General features: G+C 46.2%; 1 protein-coding gene across 1 annotated transcript in view; it reads left to right on the top strand.

Moving 5' to 3' along the window:
• The first annotated feature begins 11,890 nt into the window (after window positions 1-11,890).
• numbl (NUMB like endocytic adaptor protein) overlaps window positions 11,891-19,159 on the top strand; it is a 198,504-nt gene continuing 191,235 nt past the window's right edge. The window contains exon 1 of the mRNA XM_068018920.1: window positions 11,891-11,930. The gene's annotated coding sequence lies outside the window, so the exon portion shown is untranslated. The remainder of the gene's footprint in view (window positions 11,931-19,159) is intronic.

The following is a 19,159-nucleotide window of genomic DNA, read 5'->3' as shown; positions in this document are numbered from 1 at the left end:
TACTTGATAAATATTTGCAAAGCTATGGGGAAAGAGTTAAAGGCCTGCTCCGGTCTGCAAATGAGACCCGACCTGAGCCCGACAGAACCCCAGCTGGCACCAGGCCCGACCTGGCCCGAGTCCTTTCGTTTTTCACTTTGTTCCTGGCCTGCACAAGCTTAAAATAACTGTAACAAAACCAACTGTAAAGTCCAAAAAGTAAATTAACATCAGAGTCACTTAGCTGAGGTGGTGATGGAGCGTGTCCGATTCGACCCGACCCGACCCGAGCCTGAATGCCGGACCCGGAAGTGCGATCCGACCCAAACCCGACACACGTCGTCAGGTCCCGTCGGGTTTGGTCGGGTAGCAGGCCTTTAGAAAGAGATAAGTCTTCCAAGGAGTCATCATGGGAACAGGAGGAGGCCACTTAGCTCTTTTGAGTCAGTTTCACCATTCAGTAAGATCATGGCTGATCTCCACATACTGGCCTTTGCCCTTAATATCTTTGGTTAACAAAAATCTATCCATCTCAGTTTAAAGTTAACAATTGATCTAGCATCTAGAGTTTCAGCGATCACAGGCATGGAGGGCTGAATGGCCTCCCTCTGTGATGTAAGATTCTACGATAATCTAAACAGCCATCTGCCCAGACTGGGACACAATCAGCAACACCTATGAAGGACAAGGACCCAGGAAACTTGATGAACGATTTCATCCTCATTCTCTCAGCCTCACCAGCAGCCACCATGTGCTCTTAATGCCCAATAAAAATCCAATCACTAACTGCAGACAGTGGCAGTATTTCCTCTTTCACGGCTTGTATCTTGAGGTGACGGACGGCCATGATGGGAAATGGGATTTCTTTTTTTCCCCAGGTCTTACCATGGTTACCGCTAGTCACCGGGCTATCGGATGACAAGTGACATGAGAAATGTGAAGCTCGCGCTATCTTGTATCAGAGGAGCCTGCATTTATACGGAGCTAGAATCACTTCTCTTCAAACGTCCTGAAACTATTTGCTTATGATGACATATTTCGAAATGCAGTGCTTCCGCTTACAGGTGAGAACATGGCAGCCATTTTGAGCACTGCAAGTTCCCACAAGCGATGCACCCAATGACGCATTTTTTTTTGGTGTGGCGGTTGAGGGAGGAATGTTGGCCCAGGAAGGTGAGGAAACTCCCTGCTCCTTGTCAAATAGAACTGTGGGACCCTTAACATCCACTTGAGCTGCCTGGAGAGGCAAACAGGCACCTGTGGCAATGTAGCACTCCCTCAGTACTGAACTGCAGTGTCAGCTTACATTGTGCACTCAGGAAGGCTCTTCCCAGCCACATGATCATACCGGGCAAGAGTCAGGTCATCGCTATGACTCAGTGCCTGAGTCAGTAGATGATGGATTTAAGTCCCACTCCAGAGACTTGAGCACAAAATCTAGGTCCACAATCCCAGTGAAGTACATATGCAAATAATTCTAGCAACATTACCCGCCATATCGCCACATCCCTTCAGGCTCCTTTTGCTTCATCACCTATTCAGTCTAAGCTTAAATGTTGACATAGGGTCTATCTCGACTATTAACGCTGCAAGTGCATTCCACAGCCACACAACTCCTGACGTGTGCAATGCATCACCCTGCTGCTGCGTCTCTTTAAGTCGACAAAGCTGACTGGTTCCCAAGTATAAACAGCCTCAGGCCGAATCACTTTTGGTTGGAGAACTATAGGGATTGGTAATAGCTTTGAAATTTCAGGCTTCTGATTACACAGACCCAGGATTAAATGACTGCCTTTCTTTTAAAATTTTTATATATTTAATACGCTGTGATAATGGTGTGCAATGGACAAAATGAGGCGGATTTAATTTTGCTTCCCTTGGCTGTTACTGATACTGAAACAGCAACAGCCAGAAAGCTGCCAGTATTTAATAACTAGTGAACACTGGATAACCAGGTTATAATAGCCCAGGTTCAATATAACATCCGTCCCAAAAAGTGCAATTAATTTAGCTTATATACATCTACTGGATTGGTACTGAAAACAGCTGGAGGCAAAAACCACACCAACGCTCATTTGTAATTAGATGGAGGGCTGCACTGTCAGAGAATGAAACATTAAGGCCAGGCCCCACCTACCCTCCCCATCACAGCAGCCAAGATGATCATCATCTGAGGTTGATAGATTTTTGTTGGGCAAGGATATTAAGGGCTACATAACCCAAGGCGGGGAGATAGAGTTAAGATACCTGGGCTAGGGAGGCGGGGGAAAATCTAACAAGGCACCCTCCTCCTGATTACTTTCCCGTTTGCAGGCTGGAAAGTATGCGTGCATGGGTTTGTGCTTGGCTGTGATGCCCGATGCGGTGGAATAGTTTGCAAGGCAGTGGAGAGCGGCTGACAGCTCCGTTTCATCCAGGGCAGAGGAAGATCCCCAGAATCGTCGCAAACATAACCTTGGATTCAGTGGCTGTAATTATGATGGTGCAGCTGGTCTACATCTCGGGCAGATCCAGGTGTAAATTGCTCCGAATTGGGTCAAAATCTTATATTGTTGCTGACAACTCCAAATTGATACAGTTGGGTTTGTGCTGACCCTGTTGCCACTTAAACCAGGAGAAAAGTAAATGGAATTAAGATACAGATCAGCCATGATCTCATTGAACGGCGGCGGAACAGGGTTGTGGGGCTGAATGGCCTTCTCGTGTTCTATTTGTTCAGCACCGAGCAAAGATCACACCTGGGACCCTCATGGCCTATATGAGCCAGTACCACATGGTACGTGTGCCTTGCACTCAATAAGCAGTCTCTCTCTCTCTCTCGCTCCTGTATCTCTGTTTTCCTCTCCCTCCTCCTTCACCCTGCGTCGGGCCATCACATTTCTCAGGAAGAGCTCATTTGAGGAGATACATTTTCTGCACAGGATCAATTTGGAATTACTTCCTTAGTCGCAGCGATGGTGGGAATCAGTGCAAGGCTCAAAATGCTGGACCAGCTGCTCCATGCAGCAGCCGCAGTCAGCCCGGTGTGGTTGCCAGGCAACCTGACGTCAGGTCCCCTGAAATAAATGCTCCCTCTTGATACCACGGTGAAGGACTCTTCCTCTCCATCAGCTGCAAGTTGCCGCTGCGTGGAATCCACCAAACCCCACGTGGACACTCTCCCTGGATATCTCAGCTACTGAAGCCGCTGCTTTCAGAGAACCTGTGACCTTCACCCACATACTGGTAAAACAGTTCTGATTTTATGCTGTGTAGTCCTCTGAGGAGGCGGGTAAATTGTTCAGTGCTAAGAAATATTTGTAAATGAAATGAGGATTTGTGTTGAATTTTATGTGTGTCCGCTAGGTTTTATGAATGTATTTGGGACATGCAGGCTGTTCTGTACTAGCCAGAAGGACGTGGGATCTTAAATCCCAATCCTTTTTTATTAAAATTACATTTTAAGCCTAAAAGCTGCTACTTTTTAAAATGTTTCTACATTTCTTTTAACAAATTCAATTTGACCTTTTATTTTACAATCCAAAATTTTAATCCTTTGAAATGACTTGACAAGGAGAAGGTGACTTTGGACCGAGGGTTTCCCCCAAAGCTGTCCATCACCAGGGGATTTCCTCATGTCGTTTCTCGGTCTGTTGTAGCCTAATTGATAGAGATTGATTGCTATGTTTAGTCAGCACCTCTCAAACATTGTATTGTGATTAACAGGAGGGTTCGAAAGCAAACGAACTGGACCTCAGTCTCTTTTTGTCTAGCAGTTCCTATTTCAGTTCACCATTAAGTTTAGAAGCTGTGATGGGGCCTGGTCCAGAGAGTGAAAGGACGATAGATGACAGAGTGCAGCCCCCTTCTCTCCGCAGCACCTGAATAAACCCCAGTTCCACTCAGACTGAACATGGCAATAGAGGGCAGCAACTTAAAGCGAGCAAGTTGTATCCTAAAGCAAAAGTTCGATGGTGAATCGGAGACTTAAAACAGAGGGCGATGCTGCTTTAATCAGTTGGTGTCTTCTGTAAAGAGCTAATTTAATTCGGGATTTGCAGTTTCCCCAGATCATGGGAGCAGGAGCATTAGTAACTTAAATTGGACCTCTAGATCTGGAACTCTCTCTCTCTCTCGCTCTCCTGCACAAAGCTGTTGAAGCTGGGGCGTGGCCGGGGCAGGGGTCAGGGGGGGCCAATTGAAAATGTCAATACTGAGATTGATAGATTTTATTTTTGTTAGGTTAGGGTATTAAGGGTTACGGAACCAAGGCAGGTAGATGGAGTTAAGCTTCAGATCAACCATGATCTCGTTGAATGGCAGAATGGGCTCCTCCTATTCCTAGCAGCACAGCAGCATGCAAGCATTGTTCCCAGACCTGGCAATGCTTTATACATTTTCTACACCAAGCCGTGCCTTTTAAGATATTAAAAACTTTGGTGGAGGGATCGGAGGTCAGGGGAGTAGCAGTCTCACTGTGTAGCCCTGGGCAGGGGGCCCACCTCATGTACGCTGACTCTCAGCCCTGCTCTTTCAGGTGAAGCTCACAGTCCATCAGCATGTCCAGAGAACAGCGGGAGTCGAGAGCCAGAGGAACTGATCTCCGGTCTTCCAGAGTGACTTGTAAGTTCGGCACACAGAATTGCAGCTGATTCCTGACTCTTACTGGGATACATTTTCACAGTTTGTGGGACCTTCCTGTGCATAAATTGGCTGCCACATTTCCCTATATTAGAACAGGTCCCATAAACAGCAGTAAGCTAAATGACCAATTAAACTGTATTTTGGTGATGTTGGTTCTTGAACACCAGGGAGAACTCCCCTGCTCCTCTCAGGAGTGCCATATTTTTTATATCCACCTGAGATGGCAGATGAGGCTTAGTTTAATGCCTCAGACAATGTAGCACTTCCTCAGTACTGTACTATCAGCCTAGATTTCATGCTTAAGCAGCTGGAGTGAGTTTTGAACTCTCAACTTTCTGATTTAGAGGCAAGAGCACTACCCACTGAGCCACAGCTGACCCGCTGAAATAAGTCCAGCAAAAAATAATGGGGTGCTTATCGATGGGCCTTTATTGAATCATAGAATATTACAGCACATGAAGGGGCCATTTGCCCCGTCATGCCTGTGCCAGTTTTTTGAAAGAGCTCTCCGATTAGTCCCACTCCCCTAGTCTTTTCCCATAGCTCTGCAGTTCTTCCCCTTGTCCCAGCTACTTAAAATAATGTAACATGGACTGTACACCTTGATACCCCACTGCCATATGTTTGTTCATATTTTTCACTCGAACCGCCTCTCAGTTGTCTTCAATTATATGGAAGTCGCCTTATTTAGACCCTTTGGTTATTTCTCAAGGTCAGGACATACAGTGATTCGCTCCGGCAGCCTTTCCCCACTTTGGTCCAATTTTTATTTACTAAGCAAACACAGTGGCGCAGTGGTTAGCACCGCAGCCTCACAGCTCCAGGGACCCGGGTTCGATTCTGGGTACTGCCTGTGCGGAGTTTGCAAGTTCTCCCTGTGACCGCGTGGGTTTTCGCCGGGTGCTCCGGTTTCCTCCCACAAGCCAAAAGACTTGCAGGTTGATAGGTAAATTGGCCCATTATAAAATTGCTTCTAGTGCAGGTAGGTGGTGGGGAATATGGGATTAGTGTAGGATTAGTATAAATGGGTGGTTGTTGGTCGGCACAGACTCGGTGGGCCGAAGGGCCTGTTTCAGTGCTGTATCTCTAAATAAATAAATACCATGTAAGAACGTAATGAGTAGGCACAGGAGTAGGCCATTTGGCCCCTCAAGCCTGCTACACCATTCAGTACAATCACGGCGGCATTTCTACATCAACTCCGTTTTCCTGCGCGATCCCCATATCCATTGATTCCCTTTAATGTCCAAAAATCTATCAGTCTCACTCTTGAATATAGTCAATGACTAAATATCCACAGCTATCGGTGGTAGATAATTCTCTGCGTGAAGAAATTTCTCCTCATCTTAGTCCTAAATGGCCAACCCTTATTCTGAGACTGTGACCCCATCTTCTAAGGTGTCCAGCCAGAGGAAACAGCCGTTCAGCATCTACCTTGTCAAGCCTGCTACGTGGGGTCTCCAAAACTAGGGGCCATAAATATAAGGTAGTCAATCAAATAAGGAATTCAGGTGAAACATCTTTACCCAGAGCGGTGAGGATGTGGGACTCACTACCACAATGAGTGGTTGGTGCGAATAGTGTAGATACATTTAGGGGGAAGCTAGATAAACACATGAGGGAGAAGGGAATAGAAGGATAGACTGAAGGGTGAGATGAAGTAAGGTGGGGGAGACTCGTGTGGTGCATAAAACACCACAACAGACCAGTTGGGCAGTATGGCCTGTTTCTGTGCTGTAGAATTCAATGTAATTCTGCTGACATCCTTTGCTAATGCCGCATGGTTCGCTAGAGGGTGCTTTCAATCACAGTCTTGTCCACAGATTGACCTCTGCCGCTTTGTGTCTGTTCACTGTAAGTGGTTAGAATAATGGGGAAGTGATGAGCTAGCCCGAGAGCTCAGTGCAGAGATTGTGCTTGACTAGAGAGACCACAAAGGCCCCAGGTCCTATCCCTGGGCTATGACTGTTTAGTTGAGCAGTAGTGGGGGGTATTGTTACAGTTGTCTTAAATACCCTTGAGCTAAGTACGGAAAAAAGAAGCCACAGCTAACTGATCTGAATTGGGCTCACGGTATAGCTACTGCCATTAGTATCAGTGTCAGTGCATTAGGGAGGATAGAAAGAAAACAACAACCAAAATTCCCGTTCCTGAATGCTGCCCCGTGACCCATTGGAAAATTCATATCCGTGATTGGATAACAGGTGGAGTCGGGCGCAATTGGGTTCAGCTGTAGCGCCTTTCAGAGTTGAACAGCCGACGGACAGTCAGCACCTAGGCTCTTATGCGAAGATGGGAGTTTGGATGAGGCAACAGAGGACAGTCAGTGACCCTGGTAGGTATATCGTAGCAAGAGTCAGCTCTTGGATAGGGTAAGGGAAAAATGCCCCAAATGGTAACTAGCGACATAAGTCACGACACAATTAAACCTACATTCTCCGCCATGTCGATTAGTGTGTGTATGAAATAATTCCCTCTGCATGTACTTCTGTTCAACTTTTCTCATTATAAATTCCTATGTCCACATTTATAATGGGCATCGCCTATGTAAACCCGTCACACTGTAGTTACACCCTCGTTGCTGAAGGAGACACTGCAACACCAGCTTACAGAGTTTCTATAGATGATTTGCAGTATAAATGTGGACAGAGGAATTTGTATCAAAATAAGGACAGAATCTTTAATATAAGGATTGAATTAAGTTTTCCCATCCTTGTCCTGTTATTCTCCACCCAGCTCTTTAACTCCACTTCACCCCATGCGCCAGCACCCATGCTGAATTCGCACCCCTCCCCGCCCTCCACCCCTCAGCCATGTACAATGCAACAGGAGAACAAAATAATGTCTGTGTCTCTTGGTCCAATGAACCCGTACCCTGTAACCCCACTTCACTTGAAGGCTACACTTCGTTCAGTGCCTTGGTGAGGCCAACTCATAATACATTAAAATCCTTGACTTGGTAATGTTGTATTTCCCCAGAAGTGGCGATGTTGTCTCTCTCAGCCAGTTACAACAACACAACTTGAAGACGTACAATTAACCGTGAGCAGGGCCCGGCCACAGGAGATTCATTAATATTAATATTTTAAAAGTCTTGCCTGCATTTCTTGTCACATTTACCTGCCGTATTCTAACTCGCACCAAGTCCCATTCACCCATCACCCCTTGTGCTCGCTGACCTACGTTGGCTCCCAGCCTGGCACCATCTCGGATTTAAAGTGTTCATCCTTGTTTTCAATCCCCTCCATGGCCTCACCTCTCCCTATCTCTGTAATCTCCTTCAGCACCTCGACCCTCCGAGATAGCTGCCCTCCTCCAATTGTGGCCTCTTGTGATTTTAATCGCTCCAACCCTGGCGGCCGTGCCTTCAGATGCCTGAGCCCTAAACTCTGGAATTCCCTCCCTAAACCTCTCTGACTCTCTATCTCTCTTTCCTCCTGTAAGACCCTCCTTAAAATCTACCTCTTTGACCAAGCTTTTAGTCACCTGATGTGACTCGGTGTCGAATTTTGTTTGATAACGCTCCTGTGAAGCACCTACGGACATTTCGCTTTGCTGTCGGCACTGTATAAAGTCAAGTTGTTGTCATTGTCTTCACCCCACTAATCCGAGCCCACCAGGATACCTTTGAAGCCAGCTTTCAAACCCTACGCACAGAAACCGGCAACATGTTTTAAAAGGACAAACAGACCTATAAATAGAACAGAGCAGCATAAGCCCTTCTTGGAAATAAATTGCTTTTTTCCAGCTTAGTGAAGATTTTAACAAAAAGCTCATTCTGGGCTAGGGGTTGCCAACTCTCCAGGATTGTCCTGGAATTTCCAAACATTGAAGATGAATTTCCAGGACACTGCTGTGACCAATCGGGGGCTAGGGGTGTAATTTGGGGGCATAATGAATGTTTTGGGGACTTCTGCATTTCCCATATTTACAGCAGCAGCTACACTTCAAAGGCACTTCATTGGCTGTGAAATGCTTTGGGATGTTCTGAGATGTTGAGAGGAACAAGTTCTTTCACTTACGTATGTAAGGCTCCATTTTTAAACAGCTCAGAGGCCAAATGCTTTGCCAAATGTTCAGACAGGTGTACTCTGGAGAGATGCAGCTTGTCCCACTGCACATCAAAGGATCTCTTGCTTTATTCCCTGCTGCATTTGTTCTGCTTGGAATACCTGGCATCAAATGTTGTCCGCAGTGGCAGCCTGCAAAAAAATAAATAAATAGATGTGACCCTTGCAGTATCACAGAGGACAGTATTTTCTAGCTTTCTGGAAAACTGGACTCTACAGCACCTATGCAGTTATTCTTTCTTCCCTCCTGCTAATACCAGTAGCCCAAAGACATCACATTTACATTCTGTCCACGTGAGACTAAATGGTAAATATTATCAGGCTACTTGATGGTTTGGTGGGGAAGGGGAGGGTGTCCATCGACACCGTTATGTCAGCCAGTGTTGGAGGTGGGGCGTGATTTACAGTCGGACTCAGCAAACAGTCAACCTCACAGAAAACAAAGTCTGTTTACTCAGCAAACATAGTCTATTTAAACAATGCACTACAACAAACAGTCTACAGAGTCTAATTAAAAAGAGCCTCTCTGAACTACAGCAAACAGAACTCATGACTGAAACCACAGCAAAATCTCCCAATAAAAAGCAGGGTTATTTCTCCAGCAAAATGCAGTGAGTGGAGTATAGTTACACAAATCATGCACGCAGAATCAATCCCAGTCACTTACAGCAGTCCCGGCATGATTGACAGAGTAATTACTGAATCATTTCTATTCTGGCCTGGAATAGCAGTGCCAAAATTTGTAGCCTCCTATGTTTGCCCAACTTGCACATGCACACACTGTCCAGGAGGGGGTCACCGGATAGCACACAGAAGCAGAAAACCTGGCTGATTTTCCCCCTCTCTAGCTCCGCTCTCATCTTGACTGAGGTCAGTTCCGTCTGCTAAACTCATCCTGACTCTGTTGTTAACAACTGAGCTTTTAAAAAAAAAAAGAGCTTGCATTTCTATAGCACCTATCACAACCTCAGAATGTCCCGAAGCGGCCTTACAGACAATTGAAGTGTAATATAGGAAATACAGCAGCCAATTCCCACCAACAGCGGTGAGCTACTGACTGGATAATCTGTTGTTTTAGTGATGATTGGGGGAATAAATATGAAGACACTGCAGAAAGCTCGCCTGCTCTTCTTTGAATAGTGCTTTGGGATCTTTTACATGCACCCAACAGGGCAGACAGGTCCTTCACTTAAAATCTCACCAGAGAGGTGTTACCTCCAACAGGACAACACTCCCATATCAGCCTAGTTTTTGTGTTTATATTCTGAGAGTTGGGGATTGAACCTAGTACTTACAGACTACACAATTAAAAGAATGACACACTGAGCCAAGGAGCAGCTGACTCAGTAAAGACCGTCCGGGCCTTTGATAGTCACCCTGCTTTGTGGTGTCCAGTGAAGAATCCCAAACATCATTTACATTTCTGGGCTTGTGCTTTCAGCTGCAGAGAAGCACAGTGACTGACTGACCAGATGACTAAGTGAACTTGAACTGGTCCCAACTCCCATTAGGAATAATCTTTAGTAATCCTTTTGGATTTATGACAAATAAAATCTAAAAGGAATGCAGCCAACAGTCTGGTAAATAGTGCTTTCAAATGGATGAACATGGCAGTACATACTAACAAATTGTCTAGGTATCTACATTCTAACAACAGCCAGTTACACTATGTAAAGTTCCTCAAATACCATCAAGACAGGAAATGAAAGATTTACATTTATATAGCACCTTTCACAACCTCAGGGTCTCCCAAAGCGCTCCACAGCCACTTTTGACGTGTAGTCACTGTCGTAATGTAGGAAAACACAATCACAGCAAGCTTCCACAAGCAGCAATGTGATAATGACCAGATAATCTGTTTTAGTGATGTTGATTGAGGGATAAACATCGGACAGGCCAGCAGGGCGAACCCGCCTGCGCTTCTTCGAAATAGAGCCGTGGGATTTGTGACGTCCACCTGAGAGGATAGAGGGGGCCTTGGTTTAACTTCTCATCCAAAAGACAGCACCTCCAACATTGCACTGGCACGTTAGCATGGATTTCAGGCTTAACATCCTGGAGTGGGACTTGAACCCACAACAGGTGAAAGTGCTACCTGCTAAGCCACAGCAAGACAACTGTAACTGACAGGTAATCTATTGGCCTGGGTTAGCAATCCAGCTCAAATCTCACCAAAGCATTTTGCGAATTAGAAAATAAATACTTGGTATCTGTAAACCTGACCATGAAGCTGTCAGATTGATGTAAAAGTCCAACTGGTTCACCAATATCTTTCAGGGAAAGAAACCTAATGTCCTTACCCCATCTGGCCTAGATGTGACTCCACTCCCCACCGACATGGTTCATGCTTAACTGCCCTTTGAAGTGGCTTACCAAGCCATAGTCAGGGCAATGAGGGATGGGCAATAAATGCCAGCCCAGCCAAAGATGCCCACATCCTGAGAAGTAATTTTTAAACAACTGACACTAGGGAAAGTTAAAAAATGGCATTCTCAATAGCAAGGAGAAGCAAGAAGGTCTCAGCTTCATTCTCTGGTCTAAGCTGAGTTTACCGATCTCATCCAGGACAGCATTTGGGACACTACCATCATGCCCTGCAACAGGAAGGTGAAAGATTGCCTGGGGTTTCCATTCCTGACCCAGTTAGTCATGCTGGAAAGCAGGTTATCAGGGGAGGACAAGATCAGGCTTGGTTGTGATGCCTCCCATAGTTGAATATCTGACTGTCACCCTGCAGCTCCCTCCCCAACATTCTCACATGTGAAAATTGATTATTTGAAAGAGTCAGCAAAGAGACACCACCAACAGGAGAGCAAACTGTCACAAACCAAATCACCTCCATTGTTATTGGTAACGTGATGTGACGCACATTAGTGCTTTTACAGCAGTGTGTAGGAAGTCAAACTCCCAATCTCAGGGAAAGGCTTTGGAGACACACCCCGTTGGCAGGAGCCCCAGTAGGTCCCTCTCGAGGCTGCCACTGTCGCAAGCCCCATAACAATGAGGTGGAAAGCCAAACAGGCAAAGGATGTGACTGAGGCTGGTGGGCGAAGAGGGGCTAAATGGAGAGGGGCGGGGTAGAGAATGGAAGGAGGAAGAGACACAATAATCATCCCAGGTTTTCTTCTCCAACTTAGATACTGGTTTCAACACTGCTTTCTTCAACCAAGTGGGCAGGGAGCAAGGAAATCCCACCTCAAGACGATTATCACCGATGCCGCAATGCGATCGCACAAGAGGATGCAGCCATACAGCTGGGTAAGATGGGTAATGCTTCCTTCTGCACATGTGTAGTCAACATTATTGGCCTCTTGAGACAGTCAGTGCTCCATGGCCACTCCCCCCCCCCCCCCACCCCCCAATCCCCCTGTATCTCTGTGACCTCCTCCAGCCCTACAACCTTCCAGTATCTCTGCATCCCTCCCATTCTGGCCTCTTGCCCACCCCTTATTTCCTTCACTGAAACATTGGCAGCCATGCCTTCAGCTACCTGGGCCCTAAGCTCTGGAATTCCCTCCCTAAACCTCTCCTCCTCTCTCTCCTCCTTTAAGACTCTCCTTAAAACCTTCCTTCTTTAACTAAGCTTTTGGTCACCTGATCTAATATCTCCATATGTGGCTCAGTGTCTTGTTTTATAACACTCCTGTGAAGCGCCTTGGGATGTTTTATTACATTATTCTTTCTTTTCTTTTGGGCCTCCTTATCTCGAGAGACAATGGATAAGCGCCTGGAGGTGGTCAGTGGTTTGTGAAGCAGCGCCTGGAGTGGCTATAAAGGCCAATTCTAGAGTGACAGGCTCTTCCACAGGTGCTGCAGAGAAATTTGTTTGTCGGGGCTGTTACACAGTTGGCTCTCCCCTTGCGCCTCTGTCTTTTTTCCTGCCAACTACTAAGTCTCTTCGACTCGCCACATTTTAGCCCCGTCTTTATGGCTACCCGCCAGCTCTGGCGAACGCTGGCAACTGACTCCCACGACTTGTGATCAATGTCACAGGATTTCATGTCGCGTTTGCAGACGTCTTTAAAGCGGAGACATGGACGGCCGATGGGTCTGATACCAGTGGCGAGCTCGCTGTACAATGTGTCTTTGGGGATCCTGCCATCTTCCATGCGGCTCACATGGCCAAGCCATCTCAAGCGCCGCTGACTCGGTAGTGTGTACAAGCTGGGGATGTTGGCCGCCTCGAGGACTTCTGTGTTGGAGATATGGTCCTGCCACCTGATGCCAAGTATTCTCCGGAGGCAGCGAAGATGGAATGAATTGAGACGTCGCTACATTAAAGGTGCTATATAAATAAAAGTTGTTGTTGCTGCTGATCCACAACTGCAGTCTAAATCTAAAGTTCCAGTATTATTAGCTCAAATTCTCTCTAGAACACCAGAACATTGACCACCTGTCAATAATACTAAATCCCTGTCAATACTTGCCTGGCAGGTTATTGGCTGTACTGTGTGTGTGGCTCAACGCACAAATGCACTGCCAGGTCACAAAGACCAGAAGATGCCAGCGTCACACACTGTGCTGATATTAAACGGCTGCAACTGACCTCAGCTAACCCCTGGCCTGGGGTTGGGGGGGTGCTGAAATCAGAGAAAGTTCCCATCTCCTGATTACTATCCAGCGACCCAGGCTGGAAAGTGCGTGTTTTAATCTTCCAGCAATCTCTGCTGGGAATTGCACATGTGGACGTCGGGAGAGGAGGGGATTGCGTTGGACTGTGATACCCCTCACAATCGAGTAACGTGCCCAGGTTGAACTTACAGCCTCCGATGAGAAGAGTGCCCTTTGGGTGCAGTACCAAGGGCAGGGGGGGGGATTGTGGAACTGGACTCCTGTCAGACTCAATGCCTTCAGGAGAGGAAGCGGGGAAAATGGGGATGAGAGAATAATAAGTACCCTCTTTAAGCACTGCTTAATACATTCCGAAAACTCTGACCACCTGTGTATGTCCAGTTGTCTGTATAGCTGCACACCAAAGTAGTTAATTTTCCAGTGCACTGATTTTTGCCAATGTTGAGTTTCTCCACTAGATGGTGCTCCCTCACCTCAAGGCGGCCCCTTGTCTTCTGTCCACTTCAGCTGCCCATTGGCTCAACTACTGAGTCCCTACGAATGGAGACCCTGCATTTGAGGTGCTGCTGGAGTTGTGCTTTGTCAGCCGTGGCTCAGTGGGTAGCAGTCTTGCTTCTGAATCAGGAGATTGTGGGTTCATGTCCCACTCCAGAGAGTTGAGCATAAAATCCAGGCTGACCCCTCCCAGTGCCAGTACTGAGGGAGTGCTGCGGTGTCTTTTGGATGAGGCGTTAAACAGAGGCCCCGTTCGCCCTCCCAGGTGGATGCAAAAGATCCAAAAGCCACTATTTGAAAAAGAGCCTGGGAGCTATCCCTGGTGTCCTGGCCAGTATTTATCCCTCAACCTACATCACTGAAACAGATGATCTGGTCATTATCGCGTTGTTGCTTGTGGGAGCTTGCTGTGCGCAAATTGGCTGCCACCTTTTCTACATCACAACAGTGACTACACTTCAAAAAAAGTACCATAATTGGCTGTAAAGCACTTGGGGACGTCCTGAGGAGCTGTATAAATGCAAGTCTTTATTTCTTAACTGTGATGTCCTGTAGATCACTACCTTCAGCAGAACAGAAACATGCACGAGGATCAGGCATCACTTTGAGGAGAGGAGGGGGGAAAAAACTGCATCAGAGGGACAGGGAAGAGGCAGATTGCTGTGGAACAAAATATATTTTGATTTTTAAAAAGATTAAATTCTCTTTATAAATGTTCAATTTTACTCTGTATTACGGGGGCGTAATAAACTCCAGCGTTATTGGGAAATAAGTTGTATAACAGCCCTGCTTACAGCCTCAGCCCCTCAGAGACTGAGCTCAGTTGACCCTGGAATAACCCTGATGATTTCTCTTCCCTTGGGTTGATATTGAAGGCTGCCTGACTGAGTTAAAGAGAATCCAGCTACCTGCCTAATGCAGTCTGAAGACGACAGGCCAGTTTTCATCAGATATTAATATTGACCTGTCAGTAAATCTTTAGTTTACCAGCCACAGAAAATTCTTGTCAAGGGTGGGAGGGTTTTATTTTTTTACGGTTACAGGGGTGATCTGATCGAGGTTTTGATAAGGTAAATCAAGAGAAACTATTTCCTCTGATGGCAGGAGTCCAGAACAAGAGGACAAAACCTTAAAATTAGAGTTAGGCTGTTCAGGGGTGATGTCAGGAAATATGTCTTCACACAAAGGGTAGTGCAAATCTGGAACTCTCTCTTCCCCACCCCCCCCCCCCCCCCCCCCCCCACTCCCCAAATAGCTGTTGATGTTGGGCCAATAGCAAATTTCAAAACTGAGATTGATAGATTTTTGTTGGGAAAGTGTATTAAGGGATAGGGAACCAAGGCAGGTAAATGGAGTTAAGGTACTGATCAGCCATGATCTAATTGAATGGTGGAAAAGGCTCAAGGGGCTGAATGGCCTCCTCCTGTCCCTGGGTTCCTGTGGTGATGCATGTGGGGAGTCAAATCCAAACGCAGTCTTCTGCTGGAAAGATGTTAGAGGCCTGGGGGTAATTGAACCACTGATGCACAAAGATAATTCAATCCCAATTTTATAGTCAGAAATTCTACCCTTTTTTTATATATTCCAATTATAAATTCCTAATATAATTCTACATTTAGAAAGGAAAATGTGTATGTAAACTTGTCACACTGTAATAACACCCTTCTGCCATTAGTGGCGCTACAGTCAATTTGTCTGAAGATTAAACGGCTTCAAAATATATAGTAAAAGCTGTAAATATATAACATCTGCTAACGCTGGAAACAGAGAAAGACGGGATTAAGTTATCAGCAGGTCTGGCAGCATCTGTGGAGAGAGAAACGGAGTTAACGTTTCAGGTCGACGACCCTTCATCAGAACCCAGAGTCATGGACCTGAAACAGTAACTGTTCCTCTGCCAGACCTGCTGAGTTTTCCAGCATTTTCCGTTTTTATTTCAGATTTCCAGCATCTGCAGTATTTTGCTTTTGTTTTCGATTGAGTTCTAACTGGTCCAACTGCTGTTTATGGGAGATTGCTGTCATAAAGTGGCTGCCACTTTCTCCTACACCCTGAACTGCAGCATATTGATTAAATGAAGGGTCATGATAAGTGCAAGTATAAAAACCTCAGCAGTTATACTAACTGGGTGAGATGAAGTAGGATGGAGCATAACAAAGAACAGTACAGCACAGGAACAGGCCATTCAGCCCTCCAAGCCTGCGCCGATCTTGATGCCTGCCTAAACTAAAACCTTCTACATTTCCGGGGACCGTATCTCTCTATTCCCATCCTATTCATGTATTTGTCAAGATGCCTCTTAAACGTTGCGATCGTATCTGCTTCCACCACCTCCCCCGGCAGCAAGTTCCAGGCACTCACCACCCTCTGTGTAAAAAACTTGCCTCGCACATCCCCTCGAAACTTTGCCCCTCTCACCTTAAACCTATGTCCCCTAGTAACTGACTCCTCCACCCTGGGAAAAAGCTTCTGACTATCCACTCTGTCCATGCCGCTCATAATTTTGTAAACCTCTATCATGTCGCCCCGCCACCTCCGTCGTTCCAGTGAAAACAATCCAAGTTTATCCAACCTCTCCTCATAGCTAATGCCCTCCAGACCAGGCAACATCCTGGTAAACCTCTTCTGTACCCCCTCCAAAGCCTCCACATCCTTCTGGTAGTGTGGCGACCAGAATTGCACGCAATATTCTAAGTGTGGCCTAACTAAAGTTCTGTACAGCTGCAGCATGACTTGCCAATTTTTATACTCTATGCCCCGACTGATGAAGGCAAGCATGCCGTTGGCCTTCTTGACTACCTTATCCACCTGCGTTGCCACTTTCAGTGACCTGTGGACCTGTACGCCCAGATCTCTCTGCCTGTCAATACTCCTAAGGGTTCTGCCATTTACTGTATACTTCCCACCTTCCAAAATGCATTACCTCACATTTGTCCGGATTAAACTCCATCTGCCATTTCTCCGCCCAAGTCTCCAACCGATCTATATCCTGCTGTATCCTCTGACAATCCTCATCACTATCCGCAACTCCACCAACCTTTGTGTCGTCCGCAAACTTACTAATCAGACCAGCTACATTTTCCTCCAAATCATTTATATATACTACAAACAGCAAAGGTCCCAGCACTGATCCCTGCGGAACACCACTAGTCACATCCCTCCATTCAGCAAAGCACCCTTCCACTGTTACCCTCTGTCTTCTATGACCGAGCCAGTTCTGTATCCATCTTGCCAGCACATCTCTGATCCCGTGTGACTTCACCTTTTGTACCAGTCTGCCATGAAACACCAGCGTCGGGCGAATTCGCCTTATTCTGTGCTGTTAATTCAATGTGATTCAAGGTAACCAGGTTAACCTTTCAAGTGCAGACTTTACCTCGTGGCCAAAGCATTAACCTTGTTGCTTCTTTTCATTTGCTGTTGGGCCTCTCGACAACTTTCTGTTTCCAATTTCCAGTTTTCTTTTGAAATGTATTTTTACGACGGGGTGTCTTGTGAAGGGTATTTTTATTCCAGTAACCCTGTACCTCATTAGCCCTTCCCTTCACCACTTTCCTGGTCCTCAATCTTAAAATTCTCATCCTTGTTTTCAAATCCATCTGTGGCCTCGCCCATTCCCTATCTCTCTAACCTCCTCCAGCTCCACAACCCTCCGAGATATCTGTGTTGCACAATTCCGGCCTCTTGAGCATCCCCGATTTTAATTGCTGCATCATTGGCAGCCGTGCCTTCAGCTGCCAAAGCAATTCCCTGCTTAAACCTCTCCATCTCTCTACCTCTCTCCTCCTTTAAGATGTTCCTCAAAACCAACCTCTTTAAACAAGCTTTTGAACAAGGGCAGCAGGTGCATGGGAACACCACCACCTGCAGGTTCCCCTCCAAGCCACACACCATCCTGACCTGAAAATATATCGCCGTTCCTTCACTGTCGCTGGATCAAAATTCTGGAACTCCCTCCCTAACAGCACTGTGCGTGTAACTACACCACAGGGACTGCAACAGTTCAGGAAGGCAGCTCACCATCACCTTCTCAAGGGCAATTAGGGATGGGCAACAACTGCTCGCCTTGCCAGTGACGCCCACGTACAATGAACTAATTTAAAAATACTGTCCTGATGTCTCCTTATGTGACTCTGTGTCAATTTTTGTCTGATTTACGCTCCTGTGAAGTCCCATAATCAATATGGGACGTTTTACTACAGTAAAGGTGCTATATAAATAGAAGTTATTGTTGTCATTCCCATCCAGGCAGGTGGGGGAGGGGCAGGTGTATTTGGGTCCCATCTCCTCTTCTGCAAGAGATTTGAAATTGAGATTCCTATTGATATTATGGTCATGACAGCAAGTCATGAATAATTAAGTGTAAAACCCACTGAGCAGGAACATGATGGCACCATGTTTATAGTGTTTCAGTGCCAACCCCTCGAATGCTTCAAAAAAGGAACATCCACACAAGTAACCTCTGCAGTCAACTCATCTCGCAAAATAACTAACTCTCCAATGTACCATTGATGGAATTTTCTAATTACCGTAGCTATTTCTAAAGAGACAGTCCCGACTTCAAAATCTCATCTAATGAGGGAAGCTGAGGGTCAGAAGCCTTTATGTCGTCAACTGTGGCTCGGTTTCTGTCACCTCCGTCAGAAGGTTGTGGGTTCAAGTCCCACATCAGAGACCTGAGCACAAAATCCAGGCTGACGTTCCCAGTGCAGTACTGAGGGAGTGCAGCACCTACAGAGGTGCCGTCTTTCGGATGAGATGTTAAACCCGAGGCCCGATCTGCCCTCTCACGTGGTTGTAAAAGAATCCCACAGCCGCTGTTCAAAGTGGAGGAGGAGAGTTGTCCCTGGTGCCTTGGTCAATGTTTGTCACTCAAACAGATTATCTGGTCATTATCACATTGGTGTTTGTGGGAGCTTGCTGTGCACAAATTAGCTGCTATGTTTCCTACATTACAAAGGTGACTACTCCTCTCTCTGCTTCCTTCCTTCCGTGGGGCCACATGTAAAATTTAAGCACATCTTCCTATTATTTGACATATCCAGGTAGCATCACTAACAGGAGTCTGTTCTGAGTCGATCCACCATTGAGGCAAACAGCCCTTTCCTAACCCTAGGTCCTCAAAATTCAAATAGGACAAAGCAGCCTGTGAGGGATACGAGCTCAGCTAGACCTTGGCTCACACCTCCTTGTAGCAGATTGCCAGAGCTCAGGGGCAGGATGTGGCCACAGTTTGGTGCAGCTCATTGTCAACCACAACTTGTTATCCTTTTGTCTGCTTCACACTGTAACAATCTCAAACAAAGTCGTTTTTTTTTTGTTGCCTGTCTGGGAATTTTATTCTGGCCAAAATGCAATCATTCTGGGGCAGCAGACGACACCCTATTTAAATTGCCCCCAGCAGCATTTTAACAAGAAGA

Source organism: Heterodontus francisci, chromosome 40 (genome assembly GCF_036365525.1).
Source record: "Heterodontus francisci isolate sHetFra1 chromosome 40, sHetFra1.hap1, whole genome shotgun sequence".
NCBI classification, from domain to species: Eukaryota; Metazoa; Chordata; class Chondrichthyes; order Heterodontiformes; family Heterodontidae; genus Heterodontus; species Heterodontus francisci.
The sequence above is the reverse complement of the archived record's forward strand: the minus strand, read 5'-3'. Positions and strand labels throughout refer to the sequence as shown.